Below are 20,497 nucleotides of genomic sequence, written 5' to 3'. Positions count from 1 at the left end.
ACCAGATTGCCGTCCTGGTTCTGCCACTTATTAGATATATAACCTTGGTCAAGATCTAGGGCCAATTGTTAATTCTTTTCACTTCTGGGTGACAAGTTGGTGAGAACACTTAGCCTGTCTCTTTCATGCACAGCTAGGGTAAGAGGGTCTTCTCACGGCTTCCTATCTGTTACTGCCATAGACCCAACTCTAAGCATTCTCAGGTTTAGAGCAATCCTTCTCCTGTAAATCTAGTCTCCCTCCCTTCCCCCATGATGAAACCAGACTCACAAATGCACATGGTAAGTGATTTGAGGGCCACGAGAAGCTCTCTGTTGTGCTAAAATATCAGCCCCACCCACACAGACCACAATGCCTAAAATCCCATTTTTAGAGATTCATTTCTTCAGCTTAACCGTTTTCCTCTCTAGGTACCCCTCACCTTTTCCAGATAAATATGCTCTGAGAAGGCTAACATATAGAGACACACAATGTCAGGCTTGAAAGAAATGTTACAATCATCTTTCTCAACCCTGCTATCAGATAAATAAAGAAAATGAGGTTAATTTCTACTCAGTTATCACTCATAAAGAGGGAGTACGTTTCTCTTCCCTGTTGAATAAAGCTGCGTGGGCAGAGGGAGCTAGGTTTGTCTCAATCTGTTGGTATTCAAAACAGCCCTGACTGATCAGAACTCAGATGGATCCCAAGACTGCAGTGGCAGGGAGGCCAGAATCTGGGACTCTCCCCTATTGAGATGGTTTCCTGAAGACACTATATCCTATGTCTGCAAAGCTTCCTGCTGGCCCCAGATTATTAACTCAGTTGCAAAATTCTCCCATCTGGGTGTTTACTGTCTCATAGACAAGAAGCCATTTGTTGGTTCTTTTTACTTCTCTGTCACCCACTTGATGAGCAGGCTAATTTGGATGAAATATATAGTTGGTGAAGGTAAGTAATATGGGAGTCTAGTAAGTTTGAAAAAGTAGTTAGGAGCCAGAAAGGGAGAAGCTTAAAGTGTCAGGTTGAAGACTCTGCATTATAATCCAGAGGCAACAGGGAGCCTTCCAAAATGAAGATTTTTGAGCAGTGGAATGGCACAGTCAGATTTGTTTTTGGAACGTGATTTTGACAGCTGAGTGGAGGGGAGATTGGATAATGGACATAATAGAGCTGGGGGTTCACTTAGGAGACCAGACTGGCCTAAATGAGGATAGTGGGCTTATTCATAGAGAGAAGAGGACAGAAATGATCAATGATTTGTAGATAAACAAGGGTTGGCAACTGTTTGGATATAAATGATGAAAAATAAGGCAGAGTTAAGGATGTCAACATATTGATAGTGTCCAAGTATTTTCCCCTGAACATTTCCTCAAAACTTCTCTTGCAAGTTTTATTGCTACCTCATGTAGCAAACTTATTAGTTCCCATGGGTTCAGTTACCATTTCTAGGCCTATTTATAGATCTGTGTATCTAGTCCTCGTTTCTCTCCTGAGCTACACTTCCAAAGCACCAAACTAGATTTCCTGTAGACATCTCAAATGCAATGTCTCTAAAGCAGAATCTCCACAAATGGATCTCTCTCTGGAACTTCTATATTCCTGTAAAGGGTATTCCGCTAGTTATCTAAGTTGGCAACATTGGTGTCATACTTAAATCTGTACTCTTACTCATCCCACAAATCTAATCAGTTGCTGGATCTTGTAATTTTGAACTCCTGGACTCATAACCATCCCCTTAGTTTTGCTCACAAATTGATAGGGATGCCTATCAATTGGAGAATGACTGAATAAATATATGAACATAATGGAATACCATTTTTCTATAGGAAATTAGGAAATAGATGATTTCAAAGACACATGGAAATACTTATGAACTGATGCAAAGTGAAGTGAGCAGAACCAGAAGAACAATTTATACTTTTTTTTTTTTAGTGAGGCAATTGGGGTTAAGTGACTTGCCCAGGGTCACACAGCTAGTAAGTGCAAGTGTCTGAGGCTGGATTTGAACTCAGGTACTCCTGACTCCAGGGCCGGTGCTCTATCCACTGTGTCATCTAGCTGCCCCCAAGAACAATTTATACTAAAGAATCAGTATTATAAAAATGAACACTTAAAAACTTCAGAATTCTGATCAACTAACTGATAAAGCAGAATGCTGCCTACCTCATGACAGAGATTGATAGACTAATATGCAAAATAAGAAATGTCTTTTTAGACACGGGAATATGTTGTGCTCAACTTTGCTTATTTAAACTCTGTAAATTTTGTGTTTCAAAAGTGTTTCTTATGAACATCATATTGTTAGATTCCTTTCTTTTCTTTCTTTTTTTTTTTTTTTGCAGGGCAATGATGGTTAAGTGACTTGCCCAGGGTCACACAGCTAGTAAGTGTCAAGTGTCTGAGGCTGGACTTGAACTCAGGTACTCCTGAATCCAGGGCCAGTGCTTTACCCCTGCACCATCTAGCTGTCCCGGATTCCTTTCTTTTCAATGGGTGGAGGGAGGTGGGGAAGAATGAGTGCTTGATAACCGAAAAAATTATAAAATGTTAAAAAATGATTTAGAAGCTAAATGAGGGTGTTTATTATATCCTAGAGTCAATAGATAGTCACTAGAGTTGGCCGAGTATTAAAATCACATGGCCAAATTTGTGTTTAGAGAAAATTACTATGGCATCCCTGAATAGAATGAATTAGAGAGAGCAGACACTTGAGGCAGGGAGAACACTTAGGAGGCTGTTGGAAACTAATGTTTATTGATTAAATGAAACATTGGAAAGAAACTTGGACTGGGATATAAAGTGTTTAGTAACTATAAAGCACTAGATAAATATATTGTTATTATCATCATGATTATCACCACTACCACCACCACCACCATCATCATCATCATCATCATTATTATTATTATTAGTTTTAGTGAGGCAACTGGGGTTAAGTGACTTGCCTAGGGTCACACAGCTAGTAAGTGTTAAGTGTCTGAGGCCGGATTTGAACTCAGGTACTCCTGAATCCAGGGCTGGTGCTCCATCCACTGCGCCATCTAGCTGCCCCCATCATCATTATTATTAATCTCCTGCTTCTCCTCCAAATCCCAACGGAGAGGTCCTTGATAACTCTCATGCTTCTAACCTGGACCAACCAAGATAGACAGGATCCCATGTATGTTTAAACTTGGTACAGGAATGTAACAGTGGGAAAGTTTGTATAATCAAGTCACTGCAGGGTAGTGCTTCCTGCCTCTAACTCTTATCTTCCCTGCTCTGCTAGAACATACCCTAGAAGATAACCAATCATACAATTGCCTCAGAATATGTAGAATAACTTGATGTTTTGGGACATGTCTAAGGAGATATAACAGCAGTGATTGAATTAGACTAAATGAGGTCCAAGATCCCTTCTACTTTTTAGAGTTATTTCATCTAGTACTCTACTATTATGGGAATGTGCCTGGCCTTCCTATATAACCTAAGCCTGGGAAGGCAGGATTCATCTCAAACCAACTAGCAAGATTCTGCAGATGCCAACATGGAAAAGAAGGAGACTTTAGTTCATAGTGGGGTTGAATGGTGAACTGAACACTGGACTAGGGGGCAAAAGGCCTGGTTCTAATACCAAATCTGCTGCTAATAACTGTATTACTTTAATCCCCCTTTAAGCCTAAATGAGATAATATATGTAAAGCTCTTTACAAACTATAAAGCACTATATAAATGCTAGCTACTCTTTGTTTTCAGGGCAATGAGGGTTAAGTGACTTGCCCAGGACCACACAACTAATAAGTGTCAAGAGTCTGAGGTCAGATTTGAACTCAGGTACTCCTGAATTCGCGGCTGGTGCTTTATCCACTGCACCACCTAGCTGCCTAACTACACTTAAAGTCTATGAGTTTAGTATTTGAGAGTTCAGTTAAGGACTGGGGACTTCTATCCTTCATGTATTGGATATAAACTTTCTGGGTGAATCATGTTTTAATCTTAGAGGAAGGGAGTGGGGAATGCTCCCAAATTCACCTTTCATATAGTCTGCTGAGAGTAGATATTTGAAGAATCCCTGTGGTAGGAAATGGGGAATTGGATCTACCTTATACCTTAGGTACCAGTTTTTTTTTCATCATCTATATCAGTATTTCTCCAAATGTGCCCTCATACATAGACACAGGGCAGTAGTGGGTGTTCAAAGGGCAGGAATAGTTGCATGAGAGTATGAGATTTTAGAAATGGTTGCTTTTTTGTTCCTTGGAACAAGGAATTGCATTTGAATTTACAGTAATCTTGGGGAGGATGAATGTATTAAGAAAAGAGAGAGAAGTTCCCTCTCCTTGAAGACTGGTCCCCAAACTTTTTTTTTTAAGGGCTGGTGTGTTTGGCTAAATATTATCAGTGGGGAGCTGGTAATGGGATTAGTGCAGAAATAGCTAAACCATGGTTAGTAATGGTTTTTTTAAAAAAATATACATTAGCTAATCATTTATTTTATTTTAAAAATGAATGCAGTTTGATTTTTATATTATATTGACTACCCATTGAGGCCATTCACAGAGATCCCTTCTCCCTTCATCCTAGTCTCACATCACCCAGATGGTCTTCTGCAACTATTTCCTCCTTCGCACCTGCTTCACATGAAGCCCTTCTCCTTAGCAAAGCAAACCCCTCTATAGGCACAAATGATTTCATATCATCCCATCTCCTCCAGCATATTGCTTCCTCTGTTATAACTACTCTTTCACTAATCTTCAATCTTTCCCTGCCTACCGGCTGTTTTCCTACTCTCTACAAATATGCCTGTGTCCCATCTGTATCTTCAAAAACAAACAAACCAAAACCAAACCAAAACCAAAACCAAAACTGAAAAACTTCTCACGTGATGCATCTTCTCTATGAGCTATCATCTCATGTGTCTCCTCCTTTTTGTGCTTAAACTCCTTGAGGAAGCCATCTGTAAAAGTTGCCTCTACTTCCTTTCTTCTTGATCTCTTCTTAACTTTCTTTTTTTTTTTTTGCGGGGCAATGGGGGTTAAGTGACTTGCCCAGGGTCACACAGCTAGTAAGTATCAAGTGTCTGAGGCTGGATTTGAACTCAGGCACTCCTGAATCCAGGGCCAGTGCTCTATCCACTGCGCCAGCTAGCTGCCCCTCTTCTTAACTCTTTGCAGTCTGGCTTTTGACCTCATTATTCAACTGAAGCTGTTCTCTCTGAAGTTGCTGATGAGCTCTTAATTTTCAAATCTAATAGCCTTTTCTCAAACCTTTGACACTGTTGATTACCCTCTTCTCCATGATTCTCCTCTCTAGATTTTCATGACACTGTTTTCTCCTTGTTCTCCTACATGTTTTACTACTTTTCAGTCTCCTTTGCTGGATTTTCATCCAGGTCATGCCCACTAACCTTTTCCTCTCCACTGTTCTACTTCTTAATCTTATCAGCTCATATGATTTTAACTAGCACTTATTTGAATGACTCTCAGATCACTTTTCCAGTCCTAATCTTTCTCCTGACCTCCAGTCTCACATCTCAAACCTGATATCTCATAGATATCTTAAACTCAACATGCTGAAAACTGAAGTCATTATCTTTTCCTTTAAAGCCTCCCCTCTTCCTAAAATTCCCTTTCACTGTCAAGGGTAACACCATTCACCCAGGCTCACAACCTTGGCATCATCCTCTAACCCCCCCCACTCATTCTTACTCCCTATATCCAATTATTTGTCATGTCTTGTCATTTACTTCTGTAACAACTCTAGTATACACTTCCTTCTTTCCTCTTATACTCCCAGAACCCTGGTAAAGGCTGTCATTTCCTCATGCCTGGACTATTGCATTGCTTGCCTCAAGGACTCTTCCTGCTTCAAGTTTCTCTCCATTCCAGCTCATCTTCCACTCTGACATGGGAGTTGGGACATATCAAGGAATTAAGGGACTATTAAAATTTAAACTGTCCAACTAACTATCAGGACAGACACACCTAAGAAGTAGGGGGAGATAGAATTCTATAGCAGGAAAGTCAGTTGGGTATGGTTACTACCTGAGCTAGGAGATGGAGATTACTCCAGAGATCTGGACTATTATTCCAAAAGAAACATCCCACCCCTAATTCAGGCTTTCCCCAATCCCAAGGGGAACTTTCCATTGTCAGGTGGTCACCCTATCCATCCTCTATAAAAGCTTTGGCCTCCCTTCTGATCAAGGAAAAATATGTCTCTAAGCCATCTCCTTCCTCCCAAAGAAGAAAGATTTCCCTCTTGGTCACTTTCTCTAAGCATCCAAATAAAAGACTATCTTTATTCTAGTCGGATTGTGTGTAAGAGTTGTAATTCTTTAAAGAGGAATACCTAAGGACCCCCACCACCTATTTCCCCCATGACAACTCAGTTTCCAAATAGATCTTCCTAAGGCACAGGTTTCATCATGTCACTCCTCCCACCCTACCTTTTACCATTGGCTCCCTATTACCTCCAGGATCAAACTTAAAACCCTCTCTTTGTTTGTGTGTGTGTGTGTGTGTGTGTGTGTGTGTGTGCGTGCGCGCGCGCACACGCAGGGCTATGGGGGTTAAGTGATTTACCCAGGGTCACACAGCTAGGAAGTGTCAAGTGTCTGAGGCCGGATTTGAACTCAGGTACTCCTGAATCCAGGGCCAGTGCTTTATTCACTGCGCCACCTAGCCGCCCCCTCTCTTTGGTTTTTAAAACCTTTTATTACCTCATGCTTTCCTGCCTTTCCAGTATTCTTACACTTTATTCCCTTCCTTGTAATCTTTAATCCAGTGGCTAAGTGTTCTTGCTGTTCTTTGCGCATGAAACTCCATCTACCAATTCTAATTCTGAGGCTATTAGATTCAAGGATCAAATATAAAATCCTTTATTCTTGCTGTTCCTTGCACATGACACCCCACCCCCAGACTCTGAACACTTTCACTGGCTGTTCTGCTGATCCCTGGAACTCTATGCTTCCTCAATCTGCCTCCAGGTTTCCCAAGCTTCCTTAGAGCCTCAGGCCAAATCTGAGTTTCTACAAAAAGCCGTTTCCAGTCCTGCTGAATCTTAGAGCCTTTCTTTGGTTGATTAGCTACATTTTACAAGATATATCACTTGTTTGTACATAGTTGCTTGTATGTTGTCTCCTCCATTAGATTGTAAGCTTCTTGAGAGCAGGAATTGTTTTTTTTTCTTTCTTTGTATCTGTAGCACTTAAAGCAATGCCTGGCACATAGTAGGCCCTGAATAAATGCTGTTGGCTATTGATTAATTTTTTTTGTATTTAATTTGCATATACTTATACATGTATATTTTGTTTCCCTGATAGGATGTAGATTCCTGAGGGCAAGAACTGTTTCATTTTGTCTTTGTATCCAAAGCTCCTACCTTAGTGTCTGTCACATAGAAAGCACTTCACAAAAATTTGTTGATTAGACTTGTCGATTCTTGGTTGCAAAGTAATCCTGCAGCCACCATAGAATCTACTGTTTTCCATCAGTTGATATCTAACAATAATAATTCTCATTTCTATTACACTTTCAGGTTTATAAATCACTATTCTTATATTAACCCTACTAATGCAAATATAATCTTCATTTTACAGAGAAAGAAATTGGTTTTCTGAGAGGGAAGTAACTTGCTTAAGGATACAAAGCTCAAAAGTGTCAGTCAGTCAGTGCCTTGCTATTACAATGCATCTATGTCACTCAAGTAGCTGGTCCCTCTTTAGATCTATACTACATCAAGGTGGACCAGCATGAACACTATGCTTCCCCTTCCCCCAATTCTCGCCATCCCCAAATACAGAATGGGGGAAAACTTATTGAGAAATTGTAGAGAAGTGTCCCCAGCACAAGTGTGAAGCACCCCAAGGACAAAGGAAGTTCACAGTTTGAATTACATTCTTCATGTTTTCTAAGGTGAGAACTATGCTCTGATGTCTGGAGGCTTGGCCTAATCTGACATGCAAAGGTTGTGTTTTTGCCTTTCTTTGTATTCCTGGCATTTAGGGCAGCTAGATGGTGTAATGAAGTTGGGAGGATGTGAGTTCAAATCTCACCTCAGATACTTAGTAGTTGTGTGACCCTGGGCAAGTCACTTAACCCCAATTGCCTTATTGCTCCAGGGGAGAGAGTGAGGCTGATGACTTTGTGTAGCCCTTCCTCACTTAAATCATTCCAGAACAAGGACAAACAACAACAATTCCTAGAACCTAGCACATTTCTTGGTAAATATTATTAAATGATTAATAAATGTTTGTTGACTGACTACAATTTATTCTCTAAGTAAACTTAGGCAAATTGTTTAATTATCTTTAGGCATCCGTTTCCTCATAAGTTAAGTGAGGGATTGTTTCACCATATATCCTTTTCAACTCTAAAATTCCCTAATTCCTATTATTACCTTTCACTTAGACAATTGCAAGTTTCCCAACTGGTTTTCCTTCCTCCAATCTCTTCTTTCTCTCATCCATTCTTCACATCTTCTGCTAGATTAACCTTTCAAATTTGATTATGCCACACTCCTGCTCAAAACCCTTCCATTCCTCTCCTTTGTGTTATGTAAAGACTAAATTCCTTAGCCCATCATTCAAGGCTCTTTATAATATGCCTCTAACCAGCCTTATATCATGTTATTTGTGCATTACAGTATACATAGTACTGAACTATTCACCAAATTGAGCTATTTGCCCCATCAGGATGTATTGTTTATCCTGAGCTTTCCCACCTTTGCGGATTTGCTGATCTCATTCCCTATGTATTAACTGTTTTCTTGTCTCTCCATCCCTTCTTTGCCTATTTAAGCTCTTTGTGGCCCAGATCAGTAGCCATACTTCCAGAAAGGCTCTTCCGATCTCTCCAATCAGAGGTACCCTCTCTCCTCAGAATTTTTCTTTTGCTTTGTTTGTACTTCTTCTCTGTACTTGTATTCTGATTTGTTTTAGTTTTTTATGTCCATATCTTATGAGCTCCTAGAAGTCAATGACTAGATAGATGTGAGAGGCAGCATGATACAGTTGAAAAAGCAACAGATTTGGTATCAGAGAATTGAGTTCAAATCTCACCATGGTAACTACTAGTGTGAACTTCACTTTTATGAACCTCAGTTTCCTTATCTGTAAAATGAGGGGGTTGAACTGGCTGGCTTCTAAGGCCCCATTTGCAGCTCTAAATCTATGATCCTTTTGTGCCCAGCACATGTTAGGTGCTTAGTGAATGCTCCATGAGCCTAGAGATCTCCCATCCCTGAAAATACCCACTAATTGTCTTTGTGTTTGTTAGAGAGAAGGTAGAGGCTTAGGTCTTTAGACTTCTCATTCCCAATAGGAGGGGTAATTATTTCCAGGAAGGACTGTCTGGTGAAGAGGTGGTCAGACAAAGTAGGGAGTATTTCAGATCTAAGAAAGGGGTCTTAAAGGATTATGATTCTAACCTGGAACCCCGATGATACCAATGACTTTGATTAATTCAAGGCACATACCTAAGGGCACAATCCTTTCCTTATCTGATTTTGTTCCTCTAGAGATGTTGCGCTCAGTTAACCTTAATGTTGCAGTTTAATTCTTCACCAACCTCCAAACAACAAAAACTGGCTTTTCCTGAAAGTCAGAGTCATAGCCCTTGGGCCTTTGTATGATCTAATGAAGTTGTAGGTGCTGTCTTTCCTTTACAAAGGAGCTTTGAAATTATGAATATTTAGCTCATCCATGTAAATGGAATTGCCAGAAATGCAACACATCTTTCAATCAAGATGACTGTTATTGATGCCCCTTTCCTTCCTGTATCTCAGCTTTTTCATTGTGAAATGGTTGGTGATGGTTTATATTCAACAGTCTGTGCCAGGTTCACTTTTGGTTCTGCCATTTATATGTGGCCTGGGACTTTTCTGAGCATGTCCAATTCTAACATGGACCTAGCCTTGAGGAGCCTGGATCCTGCTGAGTCTCTTACCTCTGCATTGGGGGTATCCCCTTTGATTGGCAAATAAGTATGTACAGCCAGACACTCTGGCATGGAGACCCTGGGAACCCAGAGTGCCTAGGATGTTGGATTTGAAACTGGGACTGTGCTCTATGGGAAATGAGCAAAGGTATGAACCTAATCCTCTTCTCTTCCCCAGAAACTGAGTTGGTACAAAGATCCCATGTTATCTATGGTTCTTTATTATCAGCCATTTCCCTTCAGTGACATCAAAAAGCCCCAGGTTACCTGTGTAGTCATTTTTCAGTTGTGTCTGACTCTTCATGACCCCATTTTGGCTGTTTTTCACTTCCTTCTCCAGATTATTTTACAGATGAAAAAACTGAGGTAAACAGGGCTAAGTGAATTGCCCAGGGTCACATAGCTAATAAGTGTCTGAGGATAGATTTGAATTCTAGAAGATGAATCTTTCTGACTTAAGGCCAGGCACTCTATCCACTATGCCTCCTAGCTGCCTGAATCACCACCATTATCACCATAACTCCCTTCAGTGACACCACTAAGCCCCAAGTTACATTGGTGGCTAAATCCAGGCCATGGTGTCTCTCAAGAATAGGCTTCTGGGAATGGAGACTATGAGCTTGGTACTATGAGCTGGGATACTCTAAAGGAATGCACATACATGGATGATATTGCAGTTGAATTGCTCTCCCTACCAAGGCTGGGTCACCCAGAAACTACTGATATTACCTTCTCGGGTGGGAAGAGGAGAACTGAATGGCATTATTTCTTTTCCCATTGAAGCCTTTCTTCAATGGAGGTGGGGGCTGGTCAAAAATCTAAAAAAAAACTGACAAAAAAGTCAGTTTCTTAGTATTCTACTAATTTTTTTTTTGCAGGGCAATGAGGGTTCAGTGACTTGCCCAGGGTCATACAGCTAGTAAATGTCAAGTGTCTGAGGCCAGATTTAAACTCAGGTCCTCCTGAATCCAGGGCTGGTGCTTTATCCACTGCACCAACTAGCTGCCCCCCAGTATTCTCCTAATTTTTAAAGGAAACATTGAGACTTATGAATCACTAACTATAGATCACTTTTTGTCCATACCTCTGATCTCAATGGTTTATGGCATTACTAGGAAAGAAAATCCCTCTAGTAACACACATCAGTGACTGTTCTATACTTTATAGGCTTAGAGAGTTGTCTGAGAGTTTAAGGGATTGCCCAGAGTTATAATCAATACATGCCAGTGTGTGTGTGTGTGTGTTTTGGGGATATATTCTTCAACTTGCCACTGTAATTCCTGATGATCCACTGGCATACCTTCCATTTATATAAAATCAATCACCATGATGACACCACTAACTCTTAAAGATAAAACATTTATTTCATAATAAAATCAAAGCAAGAATCAGCAATATGTTAGTTACTCAATAGAAAGCAAATGTACAAATAATTAATATATCACAATTCACACATAGACCTTGGCCAGACTTTCCCACAAAATGTCATGGCATCTAAGAGAGGGACAATGGAAGGCAGTTCATGTGCTGAGGGTAATTCATAACTCTGTACTATAACTTTTGATATATTTAGTCCCTGCATGAACAATCTAAACCACACAAAGATCCAATTCTGCTAACTGCTTCCCTTCTGGTTCTCTCTATTCTCTTGCTACTAAAATCTACTCTTCTATTCTGATAAAGCAGGATAAAACTGATAAAGCAGAGACAAAAGCTTTTAATTCATAATCACTATCCCTTTAAAAGGGCAGCGAAGAAATATTATACTATCATAATGATAAAGTTTTCTTTAACCAGAGAACTGCAGAATTCCTTAGAATAACCATTTAGGCAATGCAGAAACCAGGATACCTTTTTATTCAACAGTGCTGCATTATTCAGTCAGTCTAACCTTAGACTAAAGGAGCACTCAGTGCTCTTTCCCTTGTTTTTCCCTCTCAAAACAGAAGGGGGCATCTGAGAACAACCAAGCACCCCTGAGAAGTTTTACCTCTTTCAAACTTTAGATGGTGCTAAAGGGTAATAAGCAAAAATGTAGATCTCTTTCAAAGTCTTTCAGTCTTTATGAATTAATTCAGTTAGCAATTATTCCCAGATATGCAGCTGAAGCCTGCTAGTATAATTTTAATTACTGTTGCCTTCTTAACTGCTCCTGATGTTTTCTCTTCTAGGTATTTACTGCCCCAATGGTACAAATCAGATCATCCTGCTTGGTGACTCATATTTCCTTTAATAAATAAAACTTATAAAATCCATCTTTTTGTTAGTAGCTAAAACAACAGTCCTTATTTAAGCACCCCACAGTCTACAATTATTTGATTTATGGTTTTGAGTGTTCTAACTTGTCAAACTCCCAGACTCTAAAAATATGCAAGTGTTGCATGCTAATAAATGGAAGGACCACAATGCCCTTCAGCCTCAGGATTTCTCTGTCCTCAAAAACAACCTCTTGGTTCTCTTTATGGTCCTTCAAGTTGCCTGTCTCTCCTCATGTTTTACTCTGAAAACTCTATTTCTTCATATTTGAATTTTAAACATCAGTTTTCCTTTAATAATATCCCTGCCCCACTTTTTTTAACTGTTCATACAAGGGACAGTATCATGCATCCTTAACGAGTTGATTTCATTCTTGTTTTATGCAGTATCTCATTTTATGCCCTCAAAGTTAATTTTCTTCTCTTCTCAACAACCAAACTATCATACAAAAGGGGTAACACCTTGTGTTAATAATTTAGCAAGAGAACCATAATGTTCATCCCTTCTCAGAAAAAGTTATTCCTTCTCTTTTCTGTGTATCCTTGCCTGCAAAATTGGGGGAGAAAGAGTTGGTCTCTAAGGTCACTTCAGGTCTGACATTAAAAAAATCTGAGATTGTCTACCACCTACTGCTGTCTACACTGAGGGAAGATATATGGGTAATGATTACTACTAATAGCATTTCTACATATTACTACTTCAAATAACCACTTGTGACTACCATATTATATAGATATTTGCAAGGGGGTCCTACTACTGTTGCTACTTACTAACAGTTTTATGCTTTAGTAGTACAAAATGATTTATATACAATTATACATCTTTTTTTTTTTGGTGAGGCAATTGGGGTTAAGTGACTTGCCCAGGGTCACACAGCTAGTAAGTGTTAAGTGTCTCAGGCCGGATTTGAACTCGGGTACTCCTGACTCCAGGGCCGGTGCTCTATCCACTGTGCCACCTAGCCACCCCCATACATCTTTTTTGATATCAATACTCTACTGGTGGTATTCCAGAACTGCGAATGATGGAACATAATGGTGTCTGAAGAATTGAAAATAAGCACCATCAAGAAGGCACTTGGTGGCAATCAGCAGGCTGCAATATTTAACAAACAAGGAATTATGAAGAACTGGAGTAAAAGTACTGTTAAAGAAATCATCTGAGTAAAAAAGAAGATGGAGAAGGAATAATAATGAACAGATCATGTGCTCTGAATCCATCTGTTATGACCCCAGCCCTTTAGGGGAACTCTCTCTGGGAAACTTTGAGAGGGTATGAATAAAAGTGCCACAGGATGGGCAGGCATGTGCAAGATTATCTTGTGCTCCGCCACCTCCCATTCATGCAATAAATAGGGGGATTTTCATTGAGGGGCTATCCTGTGTTCTAGATGGTGTGTTTGGAACTGGGAATGGCTCCACTTCATCAAGTCCCAATATCAGAGTTTTAGGAATAACTAAGGTTGGAAGTCGTCGAGTCATTCAGTATGGCGCAGCTTTAATGCTCATGCTTGGAATAATAGGGAAATTCAGTGCATTGTTTGCATCCCTTCGTGGTTGCCATCTGTTAAGGGCTAAAATTCTAGCTAGTCTGTCTAAAATATCTAATGAGTGGTCGCCAATAAATTATAAGCTTTAGCAAGAGTTAGGCTTTTAAGCATTTATTAAGGAAAACAAGAATTTGGTAAAGAGAGAGAGAAAGGCCTAGATTTCTATCTATTAAAGGGAGAGCACATTTTTAGCTCCCTTCTCCGCCAGCGTCCCCAGGAAAGAGAGCGAGACTGAGCGCCAGTCTCTTCCTTCCTCCTCCCACTAGCCCGCGTCACTTCCTGACTCCTGGTCTTGCCCTCAAAGACCTTCCCTTCATGGGCAGAACTCTTCTACAGTAAGTATCCAGCAGGTGGCGTTATTCCAATCGTTACAGTTGGTTGCAATCTGTATTCATGGATGGGATCCTAATATTGATGATTACAGATGGATTTGAATGTCTGTGAACATCTCCTTTGATGCTGAGGTCAATTTGTGTTCAAAGAGAGCTAGGCCTCTCTAACTAATCAGTTTCTCTTGGGCTTACCTGTTCTTATACAAAGAGAGTACAGCACAGAGGAGATTGTATCAGAAGTGTCCCCATATTTCCCAGCAGTGGCCAACAGCAGACACTGGGTAGCAGAGTTGCTTGCTACTTCTGGTACTATCAATGCATGTCCTGTATCAGATTTTCCAGATCCTGATTATGGGCAAGCATAGTTGAATTGCACTCCTGTTATCAGACAGATTCATATCCTGTCCCTCCTTTTAATTTCTGTGACCTTCATTCTGACCCTCTCATATCCTGCTAAAAAATAATAGAGGTTCTTTATTGCTTCAGGATTTGAGCTCAAATTTGGCCACAGAAACCTCCAAGCTGTGTGACCCTGGGCAAGTCACTTAATTCTGTTTGCCTCAGCTTCCTCAGCTATAAAATGAGCCGGAGAAGGAAATGGCAAACTACTTCAGTATCCTTTCCCAGAAAACCTCAAATGGGGTTCACAGAGAGTCAGACATGACTGAAAAATGATTGAGCAACAAAATTGCCTTCAGGATTGGGGTAGTGGATGGATTTGTGCTATGAGGAACTCTTGAGGAAATTCTCTGCACCAAAGCACTTTTGCCCCCTCTCTGCAGGTTATAGTCTTAGAGAGTTACCTGGGACATAAAGAGGTTTAGTGACTTTCCCAAAGACACACAGATGGTACATATCAGAAGTAGAATTTGAACACAGCTCTATCTGACTCCAAGGTCTGTTCTCTATCCACTATACCATTTTACTTCTAGGCCTTTTACCTTTATCCTAAAGATACAAACCCCATCTTAAGGCCCTCCCAATATTGTTGTAATTTTCCAGCCTTTATTTCATACTATCTTCTTTCACACTAAATAGTATCCAAATTCATCTAGTTCCTAACCACCTTCAGTGCAACACTTTGTATCTGCACAGGTTGCCTCCCATTCCTGGAATGTACTACTTCCTTATCTTCATCTCAGAATCCTTTTCTTCCTTCCAGGCTTAACTCAGGTGCCACCTTCTATGGGAAGCCCTCCTTGATCTCCCTAGTCATTAGCACTCTCTTCCTCCTCATTTGACCTTGCATCACACTCAGTTGTATACATGTTGTATTAGAGCCTGGGAATTGGAATCAAGAAGACCAGAATTTCAATCTTATTGCAGATCCTTACTAGCAATGTGACCTTGGGCAATTTACTTAACCTCTGCATCCCTCAGTTCCTTCATCTGCAAAATGGGAATAATAATGGCAACTACTCCTAGGATTGTTGTGAAGATCAGATGAGAGAATATTTGTTAAAGTGCTTTGTAAATCTTGAAGTTCTAAACAAATGCTAGCTATTATTAACTTTAATAATACTATTATTCAAGTTTCTTGAAGGCACAGACCCCTTTGTCTTTGTCTTTAGCACATAGTAAATAAGTATTTAATAAATCTTTGTTGACCTGAATTCTTGCCCTTGTCATCTTACCTGCACTGCTGCAATAGCTTATTTTCTGTTTGTTACCTACAGAAAGAAAGCAGGCAGGAAAATTCCCCTTTATAACACAGAGAAAAGAAAGAAGTGATACATAGGTCTAGAAGAAGAAAGCGCACAGACTGGAGATATAATTACATGCAGGATCCATAATTCATTAATTCCAGTCATAAGAGATTGCTGATAATCAGACTGGTCCCTGGAATTCTATAGTGTCAACACAAGAGCATATCATTTGGGCAACACTGGAAATAGTTTAGAGGCAGGGAATTCCCAGAACCTAACTCTACTATGTTAGTATTTGTTGCTCCTTTAGGGGTTGGTTGGCTTGGTCAGATCCTTCAGGGATAAGTCTCTTGTGTCCCTGGGATAAGAGCATCCAGGGTCATTCTACTGGTCTTTCTTTTTTTTTTTTGGCGAGGCAATTGGGGTTAAGTGACTTGCCCAGGGTCACACAGCTAGTAAGTGTCAAGTGTCTGAGGCTGGATTTGAACTCAGGTCCTCCTGAATCCAGGGCCAGTGCTCTATCACTGTACCAGCTAACTGCCCCATCCTACTGGTCTTAATAACAGCTGAGAAGTAGCCAATGGCTCAGTGGATAGAGCATGGGCCTGGACTCAGAAAGATCTGAGTTCAAATTCAGCCTTAGATACTTCCTACCTGTGTGACTCAGAGCAAGTCACTTAACCTCTGATTGTTTGACAAAAGGATCCACTGGATACAGTGGAGAAGGAAATGACAAACTACTCTGGTATCTTTGCCAAGAAAACCCCATGGATGGCTTTGGTCCATGGGGTCATGAAGAGTCAGACATGACTGAATGACTAAACAATAACAAAAATAATAGATGTTCCAGGCACTGTGCTAAGCACTTTACCATTATGATCTCATTTGATCCTTACAACAATTCTGGGATTAGTTGCCATTATTACTCTTATTTTGCAGATGAGGAAACAAGAAAACAGTGGTTAAGTGACTTTCCTTAGGGTCACACAGCTACTAAGTATCTGAGGCAGGATTTGAACTCAAGACTTCCTGTTTCCACATCTAATGCTGTAGCCATTACATCACCTAGATGCCTACCTGTTAAGAGACTATGGTAGAGATTCTATACAGATGCATTGAGGTGGTACAGTTGATGAAGCTCTGGTTTTGGAATCAAGAGGATCCCTGAATTTAAATTTACTCAGATGTTAACTAACTGCATGACCCTGGGCAAATCATGTAACCTCTGTAAAATGGAGATAATAATGGGGTTGAATGGGGACCTAGGTGCTGGTATCATTGGGGATAAGCCCATGTGGATAAGAAATTTTCCCAGTTTTGGAGATTAGTGCCTCTACTGGGAGGGAGAATCAGAACACAGGAGATTCTTTGATAGGTCATTGATCTTTCTGAGAGTCAAGAGAGAGGGAACGAGTTAGTGGGGAAATAAGACACTTGGTCTTCGGGTTAATAAAATCATAGGATCTCAGGAGCAGAAAGGAACTTAACTGGATCATTTCTACCTGACCCCTTCATTATAGAAATGAACAAGTGTCCCCAAATTCAAATGATATGCTCATGGTCACTGGCTGGGGCTAGGAATTGAAGCCAGAACTCCTGATGACAAGCACAGTGCATTTTTTTATATCAAATGGACACCCCTAATCTTTAGGCATCCCTAGGCAGATTCATCTTTATGGAGGCCTCTGTCACAATGCATACTAGGTAACGTGTTAGACTAGAAGGTAGAAGGCCCATTTTCTAGTCCTACTTTTGCCACTGACTGGAAGTACTAGGCATTTAGGTCCTTACTCCTCACATTGGTTTTGATTTTTTCAACTGTAAAATGAGGGATGGAAGACTTTAAATTAAAGATATCTGAGATTCCTTCCTACTCTGTCATTCTATGATTCCCTGCCACTTCTGGGTTTTTTCTTCCATCAAAACTCAAACCCTAAGCCTTCCCCTGCTTCAAAAAGCCTTCCTAAGCTAGCCACACCTAATTTTGTTTAATGTCACCCATCCTCTTTCTCAGTTATGACCTATGGATCTGTCATATGTTGCAGCTTTAAGACAGAGAAACAAGAACAGACCCATTTGTCACAACTGGGGAAAGGGATGGGGCCCATTGAGTAGAATTGGGTGTGGCTAGCTTAGGAAGGCTTCTGGAAGTAGAGAAAAGGTTAGGGTTGGGATTTTGAAGAAATAGAGGGACAATGGGAAGATGGGAAGTCAGGGTAAGGTAAAGGCTGGAGTTTGGAAGGAGAACAGTGAAGGAAAGAACAAAAGAAAGGGCTTTGGGGAGACTAGAGAGAGTAGAGCTCTGTGTTGAAGAGCTGGGAATAAGACTTATGGGTTGGAGCAGAGTCTGAGTAGGGGAACAATTTCTTGTTGTTGTTTTTTGTTTTTTTTGCAGGGCAATGGGGGTTAAGTGACTTGCCCAGGGTCGCACAGCCAGTAAGTGTCAAGTGTCTGAGGCCGGATTTGAACTCAGGAACTCCTAAATCCAGGGCTGATGCTTTATCCACTGTGCCACCTAGCCGCCCCCAGGGGAACAATTTCTAGAGTGGCCTTGTTTGGAGAGTCTGTGCCAGTGGAAAAGCATTTAATTTGGAGTTGTGGGACCTGGATTCAAAATTCAGTTATGTCACTGTGTGTCCTTGAGCTAGACATTAAAATGATCTGGGCTTGTTTCTGTATTCACATATGTGTATATGTATATGTATAAATATATACATTGGGGAGAGGGTAGGGAAAAGTCTGGACTTGTGATTTCATTGGGTCACTGAGGTTAAGTGATTGATAAATAATATGTATATAGGTGTGTGTATATGCATATATATATACACACACAATATAAACATATACATATATATATGAAAATAAGTATAAAAGGAAATATGAACATACACATATATAATATATACTCACAATATGTATACATGCACATACATTAAACATAGTATAGGCAAAAGTAATCCTATAAAAGTTTAGGGGAGAGGAAATTGAGGTGGTCAAGAAGGATTTCATGGGGGAGGTGAAATCTGAGGTAGGTGTCAAGGGATGGGTAGGATTTAGGTAGCAGAAAGGAAGAATGACAGTCTAAATAAGAAGTAAAATTAAGTAAAAGGTATGGAGATGGAAAAACCAAGGTGTTTGGTTCAATAAACATTTATCAAATACTTGCTATATACAAAGCCCAGTATTATGATGAAAATCTTTGAATGTTGGTGTGAGGAGTTTGTCCTGTCAGGAGGAAGTAGGAGCTGTGAAAGATTTTGAGCAGAGAAATGAAATGATGAAAATGATGTTTTAGGAAGAATAACTGACAGTAGAGTTTAGGATAGATCAGAATGAGAAAGACTAGAAGCAGAGAGATTGGGGACAGAGACTATGCATATGCATATAGATACACATAACGATCTATAAACATATATGCTCTATTCATGGGCATATGTATGTAGTTATAAATATAGGTGATGCAGATATAGAAATTGATATAAAAGGATTGGGACTAGACATGTGATTATACTGATACTTGGAACTCTTCCTGTGGGAGGCATTAATCAATTAAAAAGCATTTGTTAAATACTTATTATTCATTAAACACTGTGCTAAGCCCTGAGGATAAAAAAGAAAGGTAAAAACAGTTTCTGCCCTTAAGGAGATCACATTCTAATGAAAGAAAATATGTAAATAACTATGAAAATATAAAATATACACAGAATAGGTGTAAGGCAATCTCAGAGGTGAAGATATTAGTGGTGGAGGAATAGGAAAGGCCTCCAGTAGAACTTGAGATTTGAGTTCAGACTTGAAAGAAGCCAAGGGAACTGAGAAGTGCAGATGAGAAGGAGGAGCATTTTAGGCATGGGGAATAGAGAGAGAAAACTCAAAAAGATGGGAGATGGAGTTTTACGTTCTAACAACTGTGAGCAGGCCACTGTAACTGAATCATTAAGTATATGGAGAAGACTGGGTAAAAAGATGGGAAAGGTAGGAAGAATAATAAGGTTGTGAAGACATTGAGATGACAAAGGACTTGATATTTGTTCTTGGTGGTAATCAAGAGCCAGTGGGGCTCATTGATAAGTTGTGTGACATAGTCACACCTACACTTTAGGAAAATCACTTTGGCATTTGACTGGAGGATAGATTGGAGGAGGGAAGAGACTTGAGGCAAGGAAGTTATTACAGACCTTAATTAGGATTGTAGCTGTATAAGGAGAGAGGAGGGGACATGTTGTAAAGGTAGAGAAGACAAGATTTGACAACAGGGTGGATATGTTGGATGAATGAGAATGAGAAGTCAGTGACAATAATGGGGTTTAGTGTCAAATTCTTAGGGATCATGGATGGTAGTACCTTTGATATTATGATAAGGAGGTGCAGAGGAGGGCTTGGGAAGACAGAGAATGGGTTCTGTTTTGGATATATTGAATTTTAGAAATCTAAAAATATCTAAGTCAAGAAGTCCAGATGATATTTAGAGCATTTATTCAGAAGGGGAGAGATTAGATAGATAAACCTGGATTTTTAGATAGATAGATAGATACATGTAGATATAGATAGATAGACAGATGATAGATGGATCATAAAGATGATAATTGATGCTATAGAAGCTGTTGAGATCACAAAATAAGAGACTAAAGAGGGAAAAGACAGCAGAGCCCACAGCAAAGGTTGGGGGATACCCATAGTTAGTGGTTGTGACATGGATGAAGATCCAGCTTCAAAGGACACCAGGAAGGACCAGTACTTAACTCTGCTTCACACACTTTACAATCCAGCTACCCTGGCCTAATTGCTATTTCTCAAACATGACTCTTATCTTCC

At 40.0% G+C, this 20,497-nt stretch overlaps 1 long non-coding RNA gene across 1 annotated transcript in view; it reads left to right on the top strand.

The window, feature by feature from the left end:
• LOC122739970 overlaps positions 1-20,497 on the top strand; it is a 62,936-nt gene that overhangs the window by 16,129 nt on the left and 26,310 nt on the right. The gene's annotated exons all lie outside the window — the stretch shown is intronic.

The sequence above is a fragment of the Dromiciops gliroides genome, chromosome 2 (genome assembly GCF_019393635.1).
Source record: "Dromiciops gliroides isolate mDroGli1 chromosome 2, mDroGli1.pri, whole genome shotgun sequence".
Classification (NCBI taxonomy): Eukaryota; Metazoa; Chordata; class Mammalia; order Microbiotheria; family Microbiotheriidae; genus Dromiciops; species Dromiciops gliroides.
Note: the sequence above shows the minus strand (reverse complement) of the source record. Positions and strands in the feature narration are given on the sequence as shown.